At 52.9% G+C, this 26,737-nt stretch overlaps 1 pseudogene; it reads left to right on the forward strand.

The window, feature by feature from the left end:
- LOC123356694 overlaps positions 1-26,737 on the forward strand; it is a 125,830-nt pseudogene that overhangs the window by 68,489 nt on the left and 30,604 nt on the right.

Raw genomic sequence — 26,737 nt, forward strand, 5'->3', positions numbered from 1 at the left:
ACGTCCTCATGAGCTAATGTTGGAATGGAAAGTGTGTCTTCGTCAACACCTTATGATATGAGTTACTTCATCTGTTTTTCTCCAAATCCAGGAGAGAAATATTTATTGAACACTTTTACCTCTTCTGCATTATTTTTGATAATTCTGCCATTTCCATCTAGTAATTTACCACTACCATTGTTAGGATTAATTTTGTACTTAATATACTTTTAAAAACTTGCTTCTTATTTTCACTGATTGATCATTGATTTCTGATGGCTTTAGGGTGACCAGATGTCCCGATAAAATCGGGACTGTCCTGATATTTAACCCTTTGTCCCACGTCCCGATTGATGTATGATCGGGACACCAATTGTCCCAATAATCAGATAAGGAGGCGGCGAGTTCCCCACTCCTTGCCTCCTTCTCCCTCCCCCAGCAGGCCACGTCCCCGCTCCTCCCCCTCCCTCCCAGTACTTCCCGCTGCCTAACAGCTGTTTGGCGTGGGTTGGACTTTCCGGGAGGGAGGGGGAGGAGCAGGGATGCAGCACGCTCGGGGGAGGAGGCGGAGAGGAGGCAGGGCAGGGGTGGGGACTCGGGGGGAGGGGGTGGAATGAGGGGGGTGAGAGTCGTGCAGGGGCAGATGAGCACCCACCCGGCAGACGGGAAGTGGGCACCCTTGGTGAGTGGCGGGGGGGGTGAAAAGGAGAGTGGCGGGCGGGGGGGTGATGAGGAGAGGGGTGGGTGGGGACTGAGGAGGGACGCAGCAAGCCAGCAGCAGGCTGGGGGGATGAGGAAAGGCACATTGGGGTGGGAGGAGGACTGAACGGGGGAGTGGAGCCTGGGGCAGAGTGGGGGGGAGCCTGGGAGGAGTGGGGGTTGGACTATTGGCGGGGTTGATGGCACCCCAATGTGTCGCGATATTGCAGGCTTGTGATCTGGTCACTCTAGATAGCTTCCCTTACCAATTTTCTACAATTCTGACCTTCTAACTTCTAGTCTTTACTATTGACTTCCCCTTTCTTCCATATATTTTATTTGGAGAGTGTTGGGATTCCTACCAGGGAGCCACCAGCAGGGTCCAGAGACAGGCCCATCTCCTATATCAAGCTCTGGCTAGTGGGTTTGTGATAAATGTGACGACCCTGCCTCCATCTGTCAGCTGGGAGACACACAGGTTCTCTCTTTCTACCCTCTGATGCCTCCTGGCTGCTCTAGGCAAGGTGGGGTGGGACTCTGTTAACATGGGCCTCCCGGAGCCTACATTTACCTGGTGCTGCTGTTCCGTGAATTGTGGGGCTGTGAGTGGGGCAGCAGGTCCTGAGTGTTGGACTCTTGCTCTTTCAGGGGCCGGTGACCTTCGAGGAGGTGGCTGTGTATTTCACCAGGGGAGAGGGGGCTCTGCTGGACCCCGCTCAGAGAGCCCTCTACAGGGATGTCATGCAGGAGAACTACGAGAATGTGACCTCGCTGGGTAAGGAGTCCTGTCCCCTGGGTTATTAGAAGCTGTGGGGTCTCTGAAGAACCTGAGCAGTAATAACTTTATACCTTTATTCATCATCCAAGTTTTGACAAGTTTCCTTGTCCCCCCTTTTTTTGCCTCATCTCCCACCCACTAGTATAATTTTTGGACATGTGCCTTTTTGGTGCCATCAGTCATTTAAAAACTGCATCGAATGTATCCTTACTGGCTACATTAATAACTACATTAATCACTGTAGCTTTCATGCCTTTTCCTCAGTGTAAGAGGAAATATGCCGCCTGTAGAATTCTAAATTGAGTGAATAGGTGTGTGACTCATGCCTGGCTTGTGTGACAGTCAGATGAGCTCCTCTTTTGATAGGAGAGTGAATAATGTCGCCATTCAGGACCCCACGGGTGAAGGGAGAACAGAGCTGTGGGAGGGGAGGAGAAGGGGGGAGTAGATAATTCTGGGGTGCCAGGACATGGGGAGGGTGTGTGCAGGGTTAGAGCTAAGAAGCAGCAGGGAGGGAGGAGGTTGTGAGAGACGAGGAGTGAACACAATAAGCTCCCAAGGTGCCGGGAGGTGGTGCCGGCTGAGAGTAATGGGAAGAAGGGGAGGGGAGTGTGGGGGAAGGGCACCCAGGAAGTGGGCTGGGTGGGTCAGTGGGAGGGAGGAGAGGTTTGGGGATTTAGAGCTGGGGGGGATCCCAGACCTTTAACCCCGAATCCCTACCCAAGCCTTGTTGCTTTAGAGCCTCCACTCCAGTTTTATTTCTGTTCAGTTTCACTTCATTATACATTCCCCCCCTCCAAATATTATTATTTTAATGCTTGACCTCCCTCTCCCACTCATTACCCCCTCCCCGTATAACCTCCCCGTCTCTGTGCACAGCGACCCCGGCCACCGACCCTGAGTCCTTGCTGCATCCTCCCTCCCAGAGCAGGGCCCCTTCCCAGGCACAAATGGGCACTTTGTTGATGGTGTCACAGGCTGGGTGTAGCCTGGACAGTGTTTACACGGATAAGATGACGTGTTGGGGTACAACTCGCCCTTGTACATGGCTACTCACCGTTAATGGAGGAGATGAAATTGGGTGAAACACACAGAAACTTGATTTAATACAGACAGTTCTAATTGAAATCATAGGCAAGGATCAATACACGTAACGATTAGAGTCAGAGAAGTATAGTAAAGAGGGGCTTGCAGTGTGCGGACTTACAAGCTATGGACACCAATGGAAACAAAGATCGAGGTGCAAGGGAGCCCATCAGAAGGGAGGCCCTGCTTCAGTTTACACTGTCTCGGGGACCTGACAAAATGAAAAACTGGTCACTAGGAGAGGTATTTTCTCCACTTCCTTATGGAAATAGGATGGCGATATACCACATCTCCTCCTTTGCTCTGATTACAGTAATGTCAATAGCTGCCCCAAACCATACCTGGCCTTTGGGAAGTCCATAATTGAGCATCAAGCCTCAATACTCATGATTTGCATCACTGATTTATTAATAATTCTAATATATGAATGCATCCAACTGCTGAGATACTTCATAGCAACCTAATTGCTAGAGCCTACCCCAGACTTCCTTTTTTCAGAATCCTGTGGCGTATTCCACCCGCTTGTGGTTCCTCGTTAATCTCTCAAAATGAGGGTGCGAAATATCTGACCTGGGATTGTCTCTTTAGGCCTATTCAGGTAAATCCCACACCTCCCACAAAGCCTCCACCTAATACAACACCACTGGCCATCACATACAGCCCCTCTCCAGTGCATTATCAACGATCTACAAGCTATCCTGGAAAACGATCCCTCACTCTCACAGAGCTTGGGAGGCAGGCCAGGTCCTCGCTTGCAGACAACCCCCGAACCTGAAGCAAATACTCACCAGCAACTACACACCACACCACAGAAACACCAACCCAGGAACCAGTCCCTGTAGCAAACCTCGTTGCCTACTCTGTCCCCAGATCTACTCTAGCGACACCATCAGAGGACCCAACCACATCAGCCACACCATCAAGGGCTCATTCACCTGCACGTCTACTAATGTGATATATGCCACCATGGGCCAGCAGTGCCCCTCTGGGGTGTACATTGCCCAAACCGGACAGTCCCTACGTAAAAGAACAAATGGACACAAATTGGACATCAGGAATGGTAACATACACAAGCCAGTAGGTGAACACTTCAATCTCCCTGGTCATTCTCTAACAGATTTCAAAGTCACTATTCTTGAACAAAAAAACTTCAGAAACAGCCTTCGAAGAGACACAGCAGAACTAAAATTAATTTTCAGATTTAACACCATTAATCTGGGCTTGAACAGGCACTGGGAGTGGCAGGCTCCTTACAGAAGCAGCTTCGCCTCTCTTGGAATTGACACCTCCTCATCTATTATTGGGAGTGGGCTACATCCACCCTGATTGAATTGGCCCTGTCAACACTGGTTCTCCACTTGTGAGGTAACTCCCTCCTCCTCGTGTGTCAGTATATAATGCCTGCATCTGTAACTTTCACTCCATGCACCTGAAGAAGTGAGGTTGTTTTACCCACGAAAGCTTATACCCAAATAAATCTGTTAGTCTTTAAGGTGCCACCAGACTCCTTGATGTTTTTGTGGATACAGACTGACACGGCTACCCCCGATACTTGACAATACTAACATATCCTAACATAATTCTCTAACCAATTATATCCCACTACGTAATTTACTCACACCTAGCAACATGAATTTTACAGCAGATAGAAACAATTAGAGAACCAGACTGATTAACAAGGTAAAAGTGGTGACCATAAAGATAAGACAATAAAGAAAAGAGAGTTTGACAACCACAGCCATTGATAAGGGATTTATTGCCAGAGGATGATTTATAATAATAATACTAACTCTTCTGTCACTTTGAGCCAAGGAAGCTGGCCTTGGTATTCTACTGCTTAAAAATGAGCAGGGATTACAACCATGGAATATTCTTTGTGATGAGTATCCCACAAATTCCACTGACCTCCCTTGTTTTCTTTGCCTGGAGTAGGGTTTCCAGTTTCCAAACCTGATGTGATCTCGCAGCTGGAACGAGGGGAAGAGCCGTGGGTCCCGGACCTCCAGGCCTCTGAGAAAGAAGTGCTCCCGAGAGCTGCCTGCACAGGTGAGGACTTGGTTAAACCAACTCAACAACTGTGTGGGAATGCAGGAAACATTTGGGATGCCCTACAAAGACCCTGTGAGCTCTCCAAGCTCAGGATTGTTCCCTGCAGATGTGGAATCATTATGGCAGATGTCACTCATGGCTTCCCTCCTATTCTGACTGACAACTTGCAGCAGGTCCCTCCCCGGTCTCGCTTTCCCTTGAGTGTTCTGGTGAGATGTGGACCAAAACTGATCCCTTCCTCTCTCCTCTGGGGAAGGGTTTGGGGAAAATCAGCTCCTGATAGGTTTGGTCTCTCCCACACATATTTTGGTTTGTTCATCCCTTTTTCCATTCCTCTCTCTGAGATTTCCTTTCTTTCTGGCACAGGGAGTGATCTATGCCTGGATTCGCTCTGTCTCCCAACAGGTGATGGGATGGTGAGTGAGAATGAGAAGGAGAAACCCCAGCAGGAAGACGCTGAGCAAGTAGAACCACATGGAACGTTATCAGGAAGATCCAAAGGGAATGTGTCCGGGCGTTGTGCACTCCCAGAAAAAGCAAAAGCCTGTGAGACGCAGCAGATGCCAGATGCAAACTTCAGTAGCCACTCAGACCTTATAACCCGCGACAGAATCCACTTGGAAGGGAGACGCTACACATGCCATGAGTGCGGGAAAAGCTTCAATCAGAGCTCAGACCTTCTCTTACATCGTAGAACCCACACAGGAGAGACGCCCTACACGTGCTCTGAGTGCGGGACAAGCTTTAAGCGCAGCTCTGACCTGAGCGCACATGGGAGAATCCACACGGGTGAGAAACCTTATGGATGCGCTGAGTGCGGGAAAAGCTTTAGTCACCGTTCAAACCTTATCTCACATCAGAGAATCCACACAGGAGAGAAGCCCTTCACATGCTCTGAGTGCGGGAAAAGCTTTAAGGACAGCTCTGCCCTGAGCGCACATAGGAGAATCCACACGGGTGAGAAACCTTATGGATGCTCTGAGTGCGGGAAAAGCTTCAGTCAGCGTTCAAACCTTATCACACATCGTAGAACCCACACAGGAGAGATGCCCTACACATGCTCTGAGTGTGGGAAAAGCTTTAAGGACAGCTCTGCCCTGAGCGCACATAGGAGAATCCACACGGGTGAGAAACCTTATGGATGCTCTGAGTGCGGGAAAAGATTCAGTCAGTGTTCACACCTTATCACACATCATAGAACCCACACAGGAGAGATGCCCTACACATGCGCTGAGTGTGGGAAAAGCTTTAAGCAGAGCTTTGACCTGAGCGCACATAGGAGAATCCACACGGGTGAGAAACCTTATGGATGCTCTGAGTGCGGGAAAAGCTTTAGTCAGCGTTCAAACCTTATCTCACATCAGAGAATCCACACAGGAGTGAAGCCCTACACGTGCTCTGAGTGCGGGAAAAGCTTTAAGGACAGCTCTGCCCTGAGCACACATAGGAGAATCCACACGGGTGAGAAAACTTATGGATGCGCTGAGTGCGGGAAAAGCTTCAGTCAGCGTTCAAACCTTATCACACATCTTAGAATCCACACAGGAGAGACGCCCTACACATGCTCTCAGTGCGGGAAAAGCTTTAAGGACAGCTCTGCCCTGAGCGCACATAGGAGAATCCACACGGGTGAGAAACCTTATGGATGCTCTGAGTGCGGGAAAAGCTTTAGTCAGCGTTCAAACCTTATCTCACATCAGAGAATCCACACAGGAGTGAAGCCCTACACGTGCTCTGAGTGCGGGAAAAGCTTTAAGGACAGCTCTGCCCTGAGCACACATAGGAGAATCCACACGGGTGAGAAAACTTATGGATGCGCTGAGTGCGGGAAAAGCTTCAGTCAGCGTTCAAACCTTATCACACATCGTAGAACCCACACAGGAGAGACGCCCTACACATGCTCTCAGTGCGGGAAAAGCTTTAAGGACAGCTCTGCCCTGAGCGCACATAGGAGAATCCACACGGGTGAGAAACCTTATGGATGCTCTGAGTGCGGGAAAAGCTTCAGTCAGCGTTCACACCTTATCACACATCGTAGAACCCACACAGGAGAGAGGCCCTACACATGCTCTGAGTGTAGGAAAAGCTTTAAGCAGAGCTTTGACCTGAGCAGACATCAGGGAATCCACACGGGTGAGAAACCTTATGGATGCTCTGAGTGCGGGAAAAGCTTCAGTCGGCGCTCACACCTTATCACACATCGTAGAATCCACACAGGAGAGACGCCCTACACATGCTCTCAGTGCGGGAAAAGCTTTAAGGACAGCTCTGCCCTGAGCGCACATAGGAGAATCCACACGGGTGAGAAACCTTATGGATGCTCTGAGTGCGGGAAAAGCTTTAATTACAGCTCTGCCCTGAGCTCACATAGGAGAATCCACACGGGTGAGAAACCTTATGGATGCTCTGAGTGCGGGAAAAGCTTTAGTCAGTGTTCAAACCTTATCTCACATCAGAGAATCCACACAGGAGAGACGCCCTACACATGCTCTCAGTGCGGGAAAAGCTTTAAGGACAGCTCTGCCCTGAGCGCACATAGGAGAATCCACACGGGTGAGAAACCTTATGGATGCTCTCAGTGCGGGAAAAGCTTTAATCACAGCTCTGCCCTGAGCGCACATAGGAGAATCCACACGGGTGAGAAACCTTATGGATGCTCTGAGTGCGGGAAAAGCTTTAGTCAGCGTTCAAACCTTATCTCACATCAGAGAATCCACATTTGCTAATTCCCACATAGTGATCTGTGCACCATCTTCAATGTGGTCTCTCAGCTCCCCCAGATCAGTTGCCTGCTTCTGCCTTTTGCAGCTCACCCTTCTTTGGGGTCAGTCCTGTGATCTTTTCTATCAGCTCCTGTCCTTCTGAGTCGTAGGAGTGTGTGTCCCTCCAGCCAGGAATGTTCATCAGCTCCAGGTAGGGGAGAGAGGTTTGATCCCAACAAGCTAAACTGAGGCAAAAACTACCTGTGCCTGACATCCACTAGGGCTGCACATGGCGTTGGCTGCTCAAGTTAGTGATCTTGGGGTAAAAAGACAATTATAGTTGTAGAGCAGATGCAGCCCAGGTGCAGGGGTTGGCATTAGCTTTCCCCGTGACCTGACCTAAGCAAACCCTGAGCATCACCGTTATACTGTTCCCCCATTTCAAAGCAATTGTTAGTCATCAAGTTCCCCCTTTGGAAACCAATTTTCAGTCCCAGTTGCTCTGCTGTTGCTTCAGGTTGTGCTGCAGAGCAGATATTTTTACTACTGTTTTCATCACTTAAAATATACTGAACTATAACGAAGAGCAGGAACAGGGCAGGGCTAGGGGAAAATGTCATGTCACCCTCTGTAACAGCAGAGGAAGATAGGGTAAGTCAGAGGGATTCCCGTATTCCCCATCACCATCCCAGTCCCCCTGTTGTTCAGTTGGTTAGGTCAATATTTTTTCTAAAGGGCTGGGAGGAGGATTCTCTAGTAAATGACTTGGAACTAAGCAAAATGCCCCGACATTGGGCTCCCAAAGCAGTTGTGGCCCAGGCCCTGCAGGAGGTCGCCCCTGAAGAGATCTCCTTCCTCATCAGCTGCATGTTGCCTATTATTTGGGAAATGCAATCCCTGTCTAGGTAGGGATGGGAAAATGGAAGTGACATTTCCCTTCAGCTCCCCCCGGGAGATGCTGCAAATGTGTAGAAAATGAAATCCCTGTTGAATGTGATATAGCTACCTATTTTTAATAGAGACCTGACATTTGGTGTCTTACAGGGATTCTAAGCTGCACCTGAATTTATTCCCTAATTTAAATTTGTGGCACCAGATTAAAGACATAAAAGGGCATAGTTGGGGGAGTTGTACCTCACTATCGCTACTGATCTGTTGTGCGGTTGCTGAAGAATTCTACACAAGAGAAGTGTCAAATTACTCCAAGTAACGTCAAAGGTGTGACAGGAACTCAGGTAGGAGTTGCAGGTACTGGTGGTTGATTTTCACCCCAGAGATGGAAGCTGCGGTGACCTGTGGCCCAGGTAAACTATCTTTAGAACCTGCTCCCTAATTAAGTGGCATTGGTCACAGTCCTGAAGGACGCCATGATTAAATTGGGCACAACTGTCTTTTACCATTTGGATCCAAAGTTTCATGAAGCACAGAGAGAAACAGCTGATTGCTTCAGAGCCATTCCATGCCCGCGGGTCCCAATCTGGCTACTTTGTTGGACAAGAAGCACTTCAATGCTGGGCAAATGATGGTAGCCAATGAGGGAATGTATCCGATTCCAAGTTCAGACTGCAGGATACATGAATGTGGAGTCCAGAGTCTGTGGTTTTGTCTCTTCGTTTTGCTCTAGCGTCTAATGCATTTGTATCACTTCTCCTCCTGCTGCTACTTTGAAGGATTAGAAAGTGTGAAAATGGAGCACAGGTGGTTTTTCTCATGATGCAGCCTTCCCACGTCGTGTGAGACCCCTTCCACCCACACTTCTGGGAGAAGCCCCAGGGAGAAATGAACTCACAGAAATGGAGTTGCTCCTAGGTTATTGTAGAATGTGTCTTCACACAAAGCTCACTGGGTGGAAATGAGAATTATGAGAAAACTGCCTGTGGGCTTATATGTTGTAATTGTTGAATAAGTTGGTACCAGCGACAATGATATTAAACATGAAGTTAATTAGTATCACGGAAGGGGCTGATGATGTGCTAACTTTCAGTGTTACAATATAATTCAGGTTTTCTTCTCGTTCTCTCCCTGCCCCCTCCTACTATACAGGAAATGGAGGCTAATCCTGAAATTAAACCCTCACTCCAAAGGAATTAGAGTGGGGGAACAGGTGAGAGAAATAGCATGTGTGAGAATAGAGACCCAGGATAGACTGTAATTATTTCTATTTCAAATGGAATTTATCTTGATAAAGATGTCACATGAGGCAGGAGATGTCAAAATCTACAATGGTGATGGATGTGTGATGGGAGCTTTTCTGCGTTGGTTTTTCGGTTTGGTTTGGTTTTTTAATGTACTAGGCGATCCCCCGCTTGGAGCAGTGTTGAGCTGCTGGACCTCATCAGCATTTGGGGAGAGGAGGCTGTTGCTGTCTAAGGATTAATATGCTTATTTGCATAGTTAGAACGTAAACAGCTTTAACAGCTTTTGCATTAGCTTCCTCGTCAGAGGTGTGACAGTAGTTTCCTCTGCCAGAGGCACCACCAAAGGTGGGATCCGATATCTTTCAACACCAGGTCATCAAAACAGGGTGTGAGTATTAACCAAAGCTTTGCAGCACATAATCGTGTATTACCATCTATATAGATATCTTGAATAACTGTGATACAATTATAATTTTGTAATTCTAACTGTTTTACCATTTACCTATTATTTCATTGAGTTTAATAAAAAGTCTTTATAACTATACCTGTCGGAGTGTGAGCTTCCTGTCCTACCCCCAAAGGTCCTTTTATAAACTCTGTGAAGCCTAATTCAAAACAAACTTTATCTTCTAATCAAACACATTGGCAAGCCTAAACCCACACTAATTAATATCCATAATAATTATTATTATTATCAATTAAAATTAATTAAATAAAATTGAATTGTCAATACATTAAATCAACACTACTAACACACCTCAAATCAGGCTACACTGTCCAGTCCCAGCTGTGCTCCAGCCTTAGAAATTATGATACGTATGCACAGATTTCACGATGCATGACGGAAAGGGGCCACGACCGGGACACGCTGCAAGGCAGGGTCAAAGTGAAGGAGCTGTGGAACACCTACTCCATGGCACGGGAGGCAAACCACCGCTCCGGTGCTGCACCCATAAGCTCCCTGTTCTACAAAGAGCTGGATGCGCGACTCGGTGGTGACCCCACCTCCAGGACGAAGGCCACTGTGGATACTTCGGTGGCTCACGTGCCAGTCGAGAGTGGACCGAGGCAGGAGGAGGAAATCTTGGAGGAGGATGTGGAGGCGGAGGCCGCCGGAGGGAGACCCGGAGGCAGAGGAGGTGTCGGAGGTCAGAGACGCATGCAGCCAGGAGTTGTTCTCTACCCCGGAGGAAGGTAGCCAGTCACAGGTATCTGAGCTTGGCGAAGCATAAACAGGAGAGGAGGCCCCTGGTAAGTGACTTGGATTTTGGGACTCACTGAGGTGAGCTCGTGGGGGCAGGAGGGTTGCAGAAAGCAGGCTTGTGTCTGTATGATGTGCGTACCGCCACATGCCCAGTCTGGGCGGCGGAACGGGGTGATGATTGACTCCCTCGCTTCAGGGCAATCTGTGCCAGAGATGTCCATGAAACTCTTGTGGAGATACAGGGCAATCCGCTGCCGCAGGTTCTTTGGCAGAGCTGCTGTGTTTCTTGCCCCATTAAGGGTAACTTTCCTGCACTACTCTGCTTTCGCGGGAGGGGCGGTGGGGGCCGTTGCTGCACACAGGCGACCCACATAACGGCCAGGGGGGAAGCTGCAGTCTTGGAGAAACCCTCCCTTGATTCCCTGCTCGCTCTCAGCAGCGAGATCTTCCATAATGAACACAGCCTGTGGGAAATGTGGGCAGAGGAATGATGATAAGGCCCCCCTAGGGTGCTGTTTCTCCCCAAGAGCCACATGCCCAGTGTACAGTAGGGTCCTGGAACAGTGATTTCCCCTGCCCCCGCTGTTACCATTCTGGGGGTCTTGTGGCTCACGTCTGCTTGCCTGGGTTTAGCCAGTTAGTGATGGGTATGTGAATAGTGGCTGTCTTTAAATCACTGCATCAGTGGTCTGTGTGCTGCAAACAATACTGCTTCCGTAAAATGCTGCGTTTTGGCTGCACGGAGATGATCTTGGGATCCCAGCCTCCCTCTTGGTTATCACTGGCTGAACGGCTGCGCAGAATTAGAAAGCAGCCCTAAAGAACTCAAGAGAACTTTCTGCATGAGGTCATGACGCACTCTGCGGCTGAAAAACAAGAACTGAAGGAAGGGTCGGACAGCGAGAAGAGAGACCGAAAGGAGAACTTGGTGCGCTGGAACGAAGCTATGGAGCGGCTTTTAAACTTGATGGAGTGCCAAGCGGGCATGCTGCAGGCGCTACTAGCACTGCACACCAAGCAGCTCCGCGACCGCCCTCCCCTGCAGCCGCTGTCACAAAACTTTCCCGTTCACCCCCCAGCCACCGCCAGCACACGCTTATCAACCTCCTGGATCCAGTCTGTACCCGCTGCATTCCACTCCTGCCCCATCACAGTCCAGCCCTGCGAATGCCCAGTGCCCAGGGCACTCGACACCCGTCCCACTGTAGTTTATTCCGGCTGAAGTACAGCACCTGCTGCACTGCACTCCAGAGTCTAAGCTGCATATGATACCTAGACATACACAAATCTTTAACCATCCTGGGACCCCACCTCCTCATGGGACCCTCCCTTCCCCCACCCCCACAGTGCTGATGTGGTGGGTTTTTCTCTCCTCCGGTGGTTGCTTTTAATAAAATCATAGTTTTGGGTTGAAAGCAAACACAGCTTTGCAAAGAAACGCGCAATTCTCTTAAACCTTTATTGTGCATCGTCTGCACCAGTCACAATCCCCTCCTAGCATTCCAAGCACTGCGCTCCTGGGCATAGCCACAAATATTAGTGGCTTTTAGCTTCAAATTGCTGCCTCCAGCCATCCCTGAGCCTTCTGGCCCCACACTCTGCCCCTCTAAGAGCCCTGGTCTCTGGATGTTCAAATTCAGCCTCCAGGTGCTCAGCCTCAGCCATCCAGCCCTGAGTGAAGCTCTCACTGTTCCCTTCACAAATATTCTGGGGTGTACAGCACATGGCTATTAGCATAGGGATATTGCCATGGGCCAGGTCCAGTCTTCCATCTAGGCAGCGCCAGCGGGCCTTGAAATGGCCAAAAGCACACGACAGTCATTCTGCACTCGCTCAGCCTGTTGTTGAACCGCTCCTTGCTGCTGTCAAGATGCCCTGTGTATGGCTTCATAAGCCACGGCATTAAGGGGTAGGCGGGGTTTTCCAGGATCACAGTGGGCATTTTGACTTCCCCTATAGTGATCTTCTGGGCCAGGAAGAAAGTCCCTGCTTTCAGCTTCCTGAATAGACCAGTGTTCTGAAAGATGCGTGTGTCATGCCCCTTTCCGGCTCAGTCTGGGTTAATGTCCGTGAAATGCCCACGGTCATCCACAAGTGCCTGGAAAACCATAGAAAAATACCCCTTGTGATTCATGTACTCAGTGGCTAGGTAATCAGGTGCCAGGATTGGAATGTGCGTGCCATCTATCCCCCTCCGCAGTTAGGGAAGCCTATTTGTGCAAAGCCATCCACAGTGTCATGCACGTTTCCCAGAGGCTCAGTCTTTCAGAGCAGGATGCAATTAATGGCTCTGCACACTTGTAAACGTGTCCAACAGCCGACTTTCCCACTCCGAACTGGTTAACCACGATCGGTAGCAGTCTGGAGTAGCCAGCTTCCACAGTGCAATTGCCACGTGCTTCTCCAATGGCAGGGCAGCTCTCATTCTCGTGACCTTGCACTGCAGGGCTGGGGCGAGCTCATCACACAGTCCCATGACTGTGGCTTTCCACATCCAAAAGCTCTGCAGCCACTGCTCATCATCCCAGACGTGCATCACGATGTGATCCCGCCACTCGGTGCTTGTTTCCTGAGCCCCAAAGTGGCGTTTCACTGTGGTCAGCACCTCCGTTGATGCTGCAGTAAGATGAGGCTCTGAGACGTAAACCCTCGGTATCAGAGGCCTGAACTGAAGTAATGCTCAAGACATTGCTAATATAAAGCAAAGGAGGCTGTGAGCCAGGGGCAGGCCCTGCTCACGGAAGTTGGCAAGAGCACGTAAGCACTAATAAGATGAATCTAGGCCAGGACGGCACCCGCACAGATAACAAGGAACAGGCAGACCCAGCCTAAATACAGTATGAAAGGACAATATGATGGATAGGTAATATGAACGAACAATACAATGGATAGATGCTAAATAGACAATATGAAAGAACAATACAATGATGGATAGACTTATTTGTTCGAACCAATCAGCACCAGGAGAAAGGCAACACCCTAATGCTGTACCTCGGTGCATTCAATGATGCGAAACTTGTTTGTACCTGTGTATACGAATGCATCCCTGGGGCGGTGTCTTTGTCTGGCCTAGGGGGGAGTTGAGAGTCCTGCCACTGACTGAGCTGGTCCATTGTCGGGGGCACATACTTGTAGTATGTCCTGTTGAGTCTGCGGGGAACTATTACCGTGCTTCGTTTGACAATAAACCTGGCCAGGTGCCTTCGTCCCTTATCAGAGTCTGTGGTCATTGGGGGTTCTCTCTGGCTCTGCTGTGCCAGCGATCTGCAGAGCCGGGGCAGCACACATGCAGCCGACTGTTATCAACAGCGAACAAGAGCAGAGCACCACACCAGTGGCATCTGACAACAGGGTGAAATTTGTCATTATGGTCAGCGATTTTCATTTCCCTTCTCTGGGGGCAGAGATGGGGTTGGAGCTACCGCAGGCTGGGATGTAGAGCTCGTGTCCCCAGGGCCGGCTCCGACTTTTTTGCAGCCCCAAGTAGGGAACCGGGGGAAAAAAAAAAGCCGATTGGCAGCACTTCAGCAGCAGCTAAAACGTGCCGCTTCATTCTTCGGCGGTAATTCGGCGGCGGGTCCTTCGGTCCCTCTCTTCCTCTTCGCCGACAGCTCAGAGGGGAAGAGAGGGACTGAGAGACCCGCCACCGAAGACCCGGACCTGCCGCCCCTTTCCATTGGCCGCCCCAAGCAGCTGCTTCCTTCGCTGGTGCCTGGAGCCGGCCCTGCATGTCCCCATCTACCAGTTACTCTGGGAACTTGTCTCTGCTCACAGGCTGCCTCCAGCCTGTCTGGCCAGCTGCTGAGCTCTGTGGGGGTGAGTCCCTTGGCATAAGTGGCACCTGGGAGAAACCCTCCTGCCAGATGCACTGGTGGTATAGTGGTGAGCAGAGCTGCCTTCTAAGCAGTTGACCCGCGTTCGATTCCGGGTCAATGCAGGGATGTGCCCTTTTCTTGGCCGGGAATTGGTTTAATTTCAGTCCCGTTGTGTCAGTTTATCAGTGGAACGGGAGAATGAATGTCCCACATCCCAGCAGGTCATTCAACACCCAGTGGAGGAAGAAAGGGGCGGGACTATACAGTGAGCTGTTGGAGTCAACCTGGCTTTACAATGTTTGATTTATTTTTTTAAATATTTCCTTTACCTCCCTCTCCATTTTGGACTCAGAGGCTTTAAGGGCAGAAGGGATCATCGTGATCATTTGGTCTGATCTCCTGCACCTTGCAGGCCAAAGGACCCCACCCACCCACTCCTGTAATAGACCCCTAACCTCTGCTTGAGTTACTGATGTCCTGAAATCATGGATTAAAGCTGTGAAGTTACAGAGAATCCACCATTTACACTGGTTTAAACCTGCAAGTGACCCCTGCCCCATGCTGCAGAGGAAGGCGAAACCCCCCAGGGTCGCTGCTAATCTCCCCTTGGGGAAAACTCCTTCCCAACCCCAAACAGGGTGATCAGCTAGACCCTGAGCATGCGGACAAGGCGCACCAGGCAGACACCTGGGAAAGAATTCTCTGCAGTAACTCCGAGCCCTCCCCACCTATTGTCCCATCTCCGGCCGCTGGAGATATTTGCTGCTAGCAGTCACAGATCGGCCCCATGCCGTTACAGGCAGTCCCATCCTACCACCCCGTCCATAAACGTATCAAGCTCAGTCTTGAAGCCAGTTTGGGTTTTGCCCCCACTGCTCCCCTTGGGAGGCTGTTCCAGAACTTCACTCCTCTGGTGGTTAGAAACCTTCACCTAATTTCAAGGTTAAGCTTGTTGATGGCCAGTTTATATCCATTAGTTCATTACTAGTGGGGGTCTGTGATAGTGTGGGGGAGGGAGGGAGAAAGCCTGGAGAACTGACCGTGGGAGCCAGAGAGATTCCCTGTTCCCCGACCACCCGTCTCTGGGAGGAACCAGTTGGAACTGCCCTTGGGAAGCTGCCGCTAGTAACTCAGGTGTGAAAACATTATTCCGTTGGAATCAGATTAAAGCCTCCTCACACCTGGTGTCATGGTCACTGACCTGGCTCATTCCTGGGATGTTCCCAGCCACAGCAATGCAGTGAGTGGAACCAAATCCCTTTCCAGAGCCCAGGCGCACACACAAATCCTGGGGCTTTTCATCCCTAGGCTGCTGGCGCCATCGTCTGGCCATTTGGTTTCACTCCTTTCTGTTACAACCTTTAGCTTTCTGCACAGAAATGTTAATTCCCTGGGAGAGATTCGGGAGCGTTTCTCTGTTTTGTGTTGTTAAGGACTGAAATGTTCCCCGGGTTCCTCGGTCCCAACCTGCCTCCCGTTCTACTGCCCATGCAGCCCCATCCCAGCCCTCAGCCCCCAGTCGATGCTGATTCCCTCAGCCCCATCTGGGTAGGGGGTGAACCCTGTCACTGCACATTGCCTAGTTCCCCTAACTCTGAGGGACTTCAGCTCCTCCGTGTCCCCGGGGACCCTCCACACCACTCCCCTGCTTACCACGGTTCAGATAGTCGTGCACAGCACATTTCATTAGGGTGTGCAACCAGGGAACCCCGCCCGATCCACTCCCTCCCACTTCCCACTCCCTGACTGCCCCCCTCAGAATCCCCAACCCCCCTGCTCCTCGTCCCCTGACTGCCCCCTCCTGGGACCCTGCCCCTAACTGGCCCCCAGGACCCCACCCCATCTAAGCCTCCCTGCTCCTTGTCCCCTGACTGCCCCCTCCGGAGACCCCCCCACCCTAACTGCCCCCCTAGGATCCTACCCCCTACTTGTCCCCTGACTGCCCCAACCCTTATCCAGACCCCCGCCCCCAGACAGACCCCTGGGACTCCCACACCTATCCAACCGCTCCCCGCCAGGACCCCCAGAACTCCAGACCCATCCAGCTCCCCCTACTCCCTGCCTGCCCCAACCCCTCTCCACACCCCTGGACCCCGACAGGCTCCCCCTTAACCCCTATGACCCATTCAACCCCCCCGGCTCTCTCCCCCATCCCCTGCCCCTTCCCCACTGCTCCATCTCCTCCCCATCCCACCCCCTTCTCTCCCCATTGCCTCTTTCCCCCTGCCCCTGCTTCCCCATCCTCTTCTCTCCTCCATCCCCTGCCTCTTCCCACTGCTCCATCTCCTCCCCATCCCACCCCCTTCTCTCCCCATTGCCTCTTTCCCCCTGCCCCTGCCTCCCCATCCTCTTCTCTCCCCATCCCCTGCCACTTCCCCACTGCTCCATCTCCTCCCCATCCCACCCCCTTCTCTCCCCATTGCCTCCTTCCCCCTGCCCCTGCCAACCCATCCTCTTCTCTCCCCCATCCCCTGCCCCTTCCCCACTGCTCCATCTCCTCCCCATCCCACCCCCTTCTCTCCCCATTGCCTCTTTCCCCCTGCCCCTGCTTCCCCATCCTCTTCTCTCCCCATCCCCTGCCCCTTCCCCACTGCCCCATCTCCTCCCCATCCCACCCCCTTCTCTCCCCATTGCCTCCTTCCCCCTGCCCCGCCCTGCCTAGGGTGACCAGACAGCAAGTGTGAAAAATCGGGACGGGGGTGGGGGGTAATAGGAGCCTAGATAAGAAAAAGACCCCAAAACCAGGCCTGTCCTATAAAATGGGGACATGATCTGGTCACCGCAGCCCTGCCCCACAACTCGCTGTTGTACAAAATGGAGGCTGGCTCCCAGCACACAGAAGGGAGCTCAACCAGCACTGGGACCCAGGAGCTCGTGGCCAGCTGCAGAGTCCAGGGAGCGGAGCAGCACCTCCTTTTTCCAGCCGGGCTGCACAGCAACTCTGGGCTCACAGACATGGGGGGAGGGGGGACCTGGCATGTGACCTTGCACCCGATGTGGCCCCCACCCCTCGCCCCATCACACACCCCTGTTTCTCCTTCACTTTCTGCAGGGAAGCAAATAACGCTGCAGGGGGGGGGACCTGGGCTCTTCTCATTCCCCCTGGGGCCCAGGAGAGCCCCACAGACCCCCACTGCCCAGCACCACCCCGAGACCCACTCCCCCCACCCTGCCTGTCCCCAGCCGCACTCACCAGCCTGCTGGGCGGGGGCGATTTGCCTTGCCTGGGCTGAGCCAGCGTCACCGCTGGGGTCGGTGGGGGATCAGCGCGGGAGCGGAGGGGCCTGCCTGGGCCGGGCTCCCTCAGAACCTCCTTGCCTGGGCCCCCCCATCACTTCTATGCAGCTCAGTAAAAGGTCTCCCTCCCTCCCGCCTCCAGCAGGACGGGCCAGGCCTGTTCTCTCGCCCTTGACTCATCCAGGCAGGAGAACAACATTTCATTGCACTCGTGTGATTTGTAACCCAGCACCAGCCAAAACTGCTCCGTTTGGCACAGCCGCCCCACCCTGCTGCGGAGCTGGGCGGAGCAGGGGGGTCTGTGCAAACACGGTCTGTTCCTGACGTCTTCCCCCAGCTCCTCACTGGATGTGAGGGGGGAGCTCACTCAGACCCTGCTTCCGCTTAGTATTTAAAAACTCCTTATTGGTCCTACCTCTGCTGGCCTTGGATTTCTCCTCCCGTCCCTTCCCTGACAGCTCAGGTGAGGTGGCCGAGTGGGTACGGTGATGCTGCTCATCCATTGTGCTCTGCACGCGTGGGTTCAAATCCCATCCTCATCGGAGACCTTCAGTCTTCTCTCTTCCTGTACAAACAACCCTCTCCCCCCTTTGGTACAATCACAGACCAAACCATGTTGCTTCCTGCCAACAAAAACCATCCCAGGAACTCAGAACCCCCCTGCTTAAAATACAAGGTCTAAACACCAGATTTCTCAAAGAATTTGCTAGTCCTGGATTCTTAGTTTTTAACTCAAAAGGGAACATCCTCCTCATCTCCCCCAAACACCCCGGGACCGCCACAAATCATTAAAATGCCCCCGTCCTCAGCAAGGCCATGACAGTGACCCAGGGCGAGAGTGTCTAGGCCAAGCTGTTCTGAAGGAGGCAACTCAAACATTTTCTCTCTGCTTCCCTTGGCAAGGTCTGACTGGGAAAACAAAATCCCCCAAACTGAAAATGTTCTGCTGAAAAACCAATACTAGTCTGTTTGGGGACTTTGATTTGAATGGATTATTATTATTCTCTTCTGATTAATGAATTATTTCAGTTCAGTCTTTGTGCTCCAGTATCGAGTTGTGGGGGAGAGAGGCCAGGTCATGATGTCTCTTCCCCGCTTTCAGAGTTTCTCCCAACTTGCTAGGAAGCTGCTTTGCTAGGATGTGAGTCAAGCAGTGTCCATTGTCTCCGGGCTGCATTGTACACGGCTCCTGGGATAGTCCTTGGGAGTGTGGATCCCTTGAATGGGCCAGCAGCGAGTCTGGCTCCTCCATTGTGGCACAGGAAAGGCTGGTTAGGGGCATTTCCCAACCTGGTAACATAGTTCAGTAACGGACACAGAGCAAAACTTCCTCACGTCCCAAACACGGCGAGCACACGGCATCCGACAAGATATTAATGTTCAACAGATCACGGCTTTGGAACTGCTACCTCACCAGGCAGACTTTGTACAAACCGTGTCATCATGAGGACAGTGGTGACGAGGGGGCTGCTCTGCGCACACCTGGGCTGACCGTGCAATGGAGACGTCCCCGCAGAGTCCATCTCTCCCGGGACAAAGATGGCAGCAGGGCTGGCCTGGGTCATCGGACTTGGGCTCCTGGAGCTAAGGCCCCCGTGGGGCTCAAAGCTGGGGGGCAGATCCTTGTGTTCCCGCCGGGTTCGGAAACCCTCCCCCGTCGTGGGGCTCAGCGGCTGGGCTCAGCCCGTCTGGCTGCAGTGTCATTGTACAGCCCTGCAGCCCCCGCCCCACACGCCTGAGCCAGCTGCCCCGGGCTGGAGACAGGTGCCCTGGGAGGGGGGGAGGGGTTAATCGCCGTGTAGACATAATGTCAGGGCAGGTCTCTGTTATATCCTTGGGGCAGCCGGTGTAGGAAGCAATCACTTGAGGCCAGAGAGCAGACAGCTAACCAAAACCTCCATTTTATTTACATATATACAGAGAGCTCCCTCGGCCGGTTGAAACCGGTTGAGCTAACCCATAATAATCTAACTCAGTTGCCATAGCAACAAAACCATGACAACCAAATACACAACATATTCCTCCCCCCCTAATAAGAACATCCCCTAAATAAAACACACACTAGACTAGAGAAGGAGGGTAGACTGCCTCCATTCCCGGCTAAACCCTGGGGATTATTTTGCCCCATAACCGTGGGTTCGCCCTAGCTAAAGATCCAGCCGATGAGGAGGCCTTCTGTCTCTAGGTGGATTACGGCGAACTACTGGTGTTATTGCACCCGAAAGCACTAGGGGCTCAGGGTCCGCAGCACGAACAGGTGAGGAGGTGGTATCAGCTCGTGCTGGGCAAAGGGGTATCTCAGCCGCCGGCAGTAATGGAGGAGAACAGTCAGAAACAGGTGACTCGTGATTCGATCCCTCACCAGAAGAGGTGAAGTCAGACCCCTCAACTGCAGATGGGTCCTGAGGACTGGCATGACCTGGCAACAGCTGATCTACATGTCGCCGCCAGGTAAGATTCTCTGCAGTCCGGACTGTGTAGGAAACAGGTCCTGTTTGAGTGATGACTGTGGCCGGAACCCATTTAGCTCTGGAAGTATAATTCCGAGCCAAAACTGGCTGTCCCGGGCTAAAGGTTCGGTCTTTTGCTCTGGGTGCCCGTCTGATGACTTGATATTGCTGCTGATGTTGCACAATTTGTTGGGGTTCAGAAGGTTTCAGCAGATCAAAGCAAGTGCGCAGCTGTCGTCCCATCATTAGAAAGGCCGGAGATGCGTGGGTCGTAGCATGAGGTGTGTTTCTGTAGGAAAGTAAAAAGGTATCCAGACGCTTTTGAATGGAGTGTTGTCCCCTTGCTGATTTCAAAGCGTTTTTCATTGTCTGCACAAATCTTTCAGCTAATCCGTTGGTGGACGGATGATATGGTGCTGACGTGATGTGGTGTATCCCATTTGCTTTCATAAAATTTTGAAACTCCTGAGAAACGAACTGCGGTCCGTTGTCGCTCACAAGTTGTTCTGGCAGACCAAAACGACTAAAGAGTCCTCGTAGTTTTTGGATAGTACTCTCTGCAGAAGTGGACTGCATTATAGAGACTTCTGGCCATTTAGAATGGGCATCTATTGCCACCAAGAACATGCTTCCTTCAAGGGGGCCAGCAAAGTCAACGTGAATACGTTGCCACGGGTTTTCAGGCCAGTCCCATGGGTGTAGGGGTGCCCACTGGGGTGCATTCCTCACACCCTGACATGACATACAAGCTTTTGCCTTCTCTTCAATAACGCTGTCCAGTCCAGGCCACCAAAAATAGCTTCGTGCAATTTCCTTCATGCGCACTATTCCACAGTGACCGGAATGTAGCTGTTCTAACATCTGTGATCTCAGTGGTGGTGGAATAATGACACGTCTCCCCCACAACAAACAACCAGATTGGACCGATAACTCCGTCCGCTTGGACATGTAGGGAACAAGGTCGGATGAGACCGGAGAGGTTTGTCGAGATGTTCCATGCATCACCAGGTCCATAACGTGGGACAATACTGGGTCAACGCGAGTTGCCTTCTTTATCTGAGTAGCAGTGATGGGTGTATTCTCTACCTGTTCAAAGTAGAAGATTTCCTTGTGGGCACTATCTTGGTGTTTGACCGGCAAAGGCAACCTTGAGAGGCCATCTGCATTGCCGTGTAGAGTGGATTTCCGATATTTGATTTCATATGTGTGTGCTGAAAGTAACAATGCCCAACGTTGCATACGACTAGCAGCTAATGGGGGAATGCCTGTGTAAGGTCCAAAAATTGATGTCAGAGGTCGATGGTCTGTGAGAAGAGTAAATTTTCGCCCAAACAGGTACTGATGAAACTTCCGAATTCCAAAAACAATTCCTAATGCCTCACGTTCGATTTGGGCGTAGTTAGTTTCTGCTTTGCTTAGAGTGCGTGAAGCAAAAGCAATAGGTCTCTCTTCTCCTGAAGGCATAATATGTGACACGACTGCTCCCACTCCATAAGGGGAGGCATCGCAGGCCAATTGCAGTGGTAAGGATGGATCAAAGTGCGTTAGAACTTCAGAATTTAGCAATGCATCCTTAGCTTTGTTGAACGCAACATCACAGGCTTCAGTCCACTTCCAGGCCTTGTTCTGCCCAAGGAGCTCATGAAGTGGTTTTAGCAGTGTGGCTAACTGTGAGATGAACTTTCCATAATAGTTCAGGAGTCCTAGAAACGAGCGCAGCTGGCTTACATTTCGAGGTGGGGGAGCCTCCACAATAGCTTTAACTTTTGCAGGGGCCTTATGAAGACCTGCAGAATCAATTATGTGTCCCAAATATTCAACAGAGGGCTTGAAGAATTCACACTTGTCTTTGCGAACTCGTAGGCCATACTCTTCCAGTCTTTGTAGGGTAGCCTCTAAATTCTTTAAGTGATCCTCTTCATTTCTTCCAGTGACCAGGATATCATCCAGATAGCACTGAACTCCTGACAAGCCACACAAGATCTGGTCCATAGCCCTCTGGAACAGGGCGGGAGCAGATGTTATTCCGAAGGGTAGACGACAGTATCGATAAAGCCCCTTATGAGTCACAATAGTCAACAGCTCTTGGGACTTTTCATCGACGTGCATCTGTAAATATGCTTGACTCAGATCAATCTTACTGAACTTTTGTCCCCCAGCCAGGCCTGCGAAGAGGTCATCGATGCGGGGAAGCGGGTATTGCTCTGCACACAACACTGGGTTGACAGTGACTTTAAAATCACCGCAAATCCGGAGAGAGCCATCTTTCTTCACTATTGGAACGATAGGAGTGGCCCATGAGCTATGGGTAACTGGTATTAGGACTCCATTGGTGACCAGGCGCTCCAGGTCTGCTTCAACCTTTGGCCTGATGGCATATGGCACAGTTCGGGCTTTCAGATATTTTGGTGGACTGCCAGGTTTAATGTTCAATGTCACAGTGATTCCCTTCATACTTCCCAAATCATCTCCAAAAACAGCAGCATGTTTCCTTAGTATAGGGGTTAGACTGGTTTCTTCTTTAGTCATCCGGTGCACTTCTGCCCAGTTCAGTTGAATCTTCCCAAGCCAAGACCTACCCATTAAGGCTGGGTAGTTACCTCTCACCACAAACAGTGGTAATTTAGCCACCTGTCCATTGAGCTCCACCTTAACATCAATAGTGCCCAGCATAGGCACAGCTTCTCCCGTATACGTCTTCAGAACAGTTTTTGTTGCCTTAAGCGGAAGATGCTGTAGCTTTTCCTTATACACAGTCTCGGAGATCAGTGAGACGGCTGCACCGGTGTCCAGTTCCATGCATATACGTTTGCCATCCAATAACGGGGTTACCCAGTATTCATGTGAGCCCATTGCCAAAGACAAAACATGCAGTGGCACTTCCTCTTGCGATGAGGTGTCACCATGATCATCCTGGGTCTGCTCTAGGGTATGCAGGGTTCCTCTTTTTGTCGGCCAGACCACAGGCCTCTTTTTCTTTTGTTTACAGGCACACTCAATGTGTCCCTTTTTGCCACAGTGTCGACACACCAGGTCCTTACACCAGCATTCTGATGCCTGGTGACCCGGCTTACCACAGCGGTAACATTCTTGACTCTGCACAGTTTTGTGGGTCGGTTCTTGTGACACTTTTTGCACCCTAGGGGGTGCACCGATGTATTGTGCCTCCCTTGTAGCCAGTTCCATGGAGACAGCAATATCAACAGCCTTCTGTAAGGTAAGCTGAGCCTCTGTCAGTAGGCGCTTCCGTATAGCTTCACTGTACAGGCCACACACTAACCTGTCACGCAGGGCATCATGTAACATTTCTTTAAATTCACAGTGTTCTGCTAGCTTTTTTAAAATGGCTACAAATTGTACAACTGTTTCATCTTCCTTTTGGTCTCTTTTGTGGAACCTATATCTTTCAGCAATTACCAGTGGTTTTGGGGAGAAATGAGACCCCAGGATTTCCACAATGTCACTGTAAGATTTAGTCTCAGGCTTAACAGGGTGTAGTAAGCTGCGTAGCAGAGAGTAGGTTTTAGCCCCTACAACAGTTAAGAATATTGGCACCTTCTTCGCTTCTGTAATGTCATTTGCAATACCAAAAAGCTCAAAACGCTCAGTATACACATGCCACTGCTCTGTATTCTCATCAAAAGGCTCCAGGGGCCTGGTCAGAGTAGCCATGATTTTTAGTTTCACTTTCACAGTCAGTGCAACAAGCAGCTTTTCTGTTTGTTTGTTCTTTACCTTAACTTCTACTTCCTTCTGTTACTGGAGCAGCACCGGAGTCTCACCCTCGTCGCCAGTGTTATATCCTTGGGGCAGCCGGTGTAGGAAGCAATCACTTGAGGCCAGAGAGCAGGCAGCTAACCAAAACCTCCATTTTATTTACATATATACAGAGAGCTCCCTCGGCCGGTTGAAACCGGTTGAGCTAACCCATAATAATCTAACTCAGTTGCCATAGCAACAAAACCATGACAACCAAATACACAACAGTCTCCACGGCGAGGAGCCCCCGCAGCTGGGCCCTGTCCCACGGATCCGGCTTTGCCTCCTCCTGCGCCTTGTTCCCCGGGACGGGACCATCGGCCCAGAGTCGCTGCAGCCGGTGGGGGGGGGCAGGTCCCGGGACTGGGAATCCCCCCCCATCTCCCCCCTTCCCGGTCCCGTCTCTCCCCCGGGCTGGGGTCTCTGAGCTCGGTCCCGCAGGCTCTGGCCCAGGGGCTGCCCCTCCCCCCAGGCGGGGCGGGGCTAATGACAGGCCCCGCCCGCAGCGCAGGCCCCGCGGGAGGGGGAGGGGCAGGTCCCCCGTGGGGCGGACACGCTCCAGCCGGGCAGAGGGGCCGGGCCTGGTTCGCCCCCTGCCCGGAGGGGCCCCGCGCTGCCCGCGGCCGGAGCGGGGCGGGGCCGGGAGCGGCAGGAGGGGCCTGGAGCGGGGGGAGGGAGGGGGAATAAGGGGCGGGGCTGTGGAGAACACCGCCCCCAACGGAGGGGGCAGCGCCACCTCACAGCCCCCCGGCGCGCACCGCGCTCCAACGGCCCTAACGGCCGGACCCGTCACGTGACTCCTCCTCCGGCTCCCCGCCCCGCGCCGCGCTCCAACGGCCCTAACGGCCGGACCCGTCACGTGACTCCTCCTCCGGCTCCCCCCCCAGCGCGCCGCGCTCCAACGGCCCTAACGGCCGGACCCGTCACGTGACCCCTCCCCCGGCTCCCCCCCCCGAGCCGCGCTCCAACGGCCCTAACGGCCGGACCCGTCACGTGACTCCTCCCCCGGCTCCCCCCCCCGCGCGCCGCGCTCCAACGGTCGGCCGGACCCGTCACGTGACTCCTCCTCCGGCTCCCTCCCCCCGCGCACCCCGCTCCAACGGCCCTAACGGCCGGACCCGTCACGTGACTCCTCCTCCGGCTCCCCCCCCCCCCGCGCGCCGCGCTCCAACGGCCCTAACGGCCGGACCCGTCACGTGACCCCTCCCCCGGCTCCCCCCCCCGAGCCGCGCTCCAACGGCCCTAACGGCCGGACCCGTCACGTGACTCCTCCCCCGGCTCCCCCCCCCGCGCGCCGCGCTCCCACGGTCGGCCGGACCCGTCACGTGACTCCTCCTCCGGCTCCCTCCCCCCGCGCACCACGCTCCAACGGCCCTAACGGCCGGACCCGTCACGTGACTCCTCCTCCGGCTTCCCCCCCCCCCCGCCCGCCGCGCTCCAACGGCCCTAACGGCCGGACCCGTCACGTGACTCCTCCCCCGGCTCCCCCCCCCGCGCGCCGCACTCCAACGGCCCTAACGGCCGGTGTAACGACAGAAACATGAACCGCTCCCGATTCGCTACTTTGGCTGCACTGAGCATGCGCGGCCGAACTGAGCATGCCCAGTAACCTCCGCTGTCGCCACTGCCCTCTCTCTGCCCTCACTGCTACCCACGACTTGCTGCCTGCTCTTTGGGGGCGTTTAAAAGGCTCAAGGGGGCAAATCGCAGCGGGGGGGGCTGCCAGGGTCTGAGCGGGGGACAGAAATTTACTGGCCAGGGGGGGTCAAGCTGCTGTAGGCAGCGGCAGGAGAGAGGCTGAAGGGGAAAAATCGGGGGTGGGGGGGGTGAGCCGGGGTTAAGCCCGGGGGGGGGGGGAGACGCTGCCAGACCCTGGGCGGGGCCAAAACCCCCGTTTAGGGAGGGGGTGGGGGGGACAGGGGCCCCTCGGGACGAGCCCCCTGCTGGGCTCGCAGATCTGGGGGGGTCGGGGTTGTGGGGGGGGGCAGAGGCTGTTTTCAGTTCTGCCGCGTGTCAGCCCCGGAGCAGGGGGCGGGTTCCTGGGGCTGGGGCTTAAAGGCACCGGCAGCCCAATTCCCAGACTGTCAAAGCCCAGACACCGCGGCTCCTCTCGATCCTGTACAAGTGCTGCGGGGCTGTTACTGCTCCAGCCGGGAGCCTGAATGCGGGGAAATACCGTACAGACGCCCCCTCCCTCCCTCCCACTCTGCCTCTCACATTGTGACTATGGAAAAGTGTCTGCTGTCATTTTCTATGTCTCTATGAAATCCCTGCAGCTCCTTCCTCTTATACAACGTGCTGAGCTGCTAACTCCCTCCCAGAGCCCACATGTCTGTACCCCCTCCTGTACCCCAATCCCCTGCCCCAGGTCAGAGCCTGCACCCCTCACTCAAACTCCCCATAGCCTGCAACCCTCCTGCACCCCCAACTCCCTCCCAGAGCCTGCACCCCAAACAGGGCCGGATTAACCTGTTGTGGGCCCGGTGCTAAACATATTTGTGGGTCCCCATGGGGGAAATGGGGACATGAGGCAGGGGGGCAGAGTCCTCAGAGCGAGGGGCTGACTGGGGGCAATGGGAGATGAGTCATGGCACGGCAGGGACAGCCCCACTCCACCCAGCCCAGTACAAGGGCCCTGTTTACAAACCAGGAGCTGCCAGACCCACACTGTCCAGCCCAGCCCTGCACTGCCATTGTGCTTCTTCCCCTGGGGGGTGGGCCCACACTGCACCATGCTACCCCCTGCCCAGCACCCCTCCGACTCCCTACGCCCAGTGCCGCACCACCCAGAGACCCCCACAAACCCCCTGCCCAGCACCCCTCCGACTCCCTACGCCCAGC

The sequence above is a fragment of the Mauremys mutica genome, chromosome 26, assembly GCF_020497125.1.
Source record: "Mauremys mutica isolate MM-2020 ecotype Southern chromosome 26, ASM2049712v1, whole genome shotgun sequence".
NCBI classification, from domain to species: Eukaryota; Metazoa; Chordata; order Testudines; family Geoemydidae; genus Mauremys; species Mauremys mutica.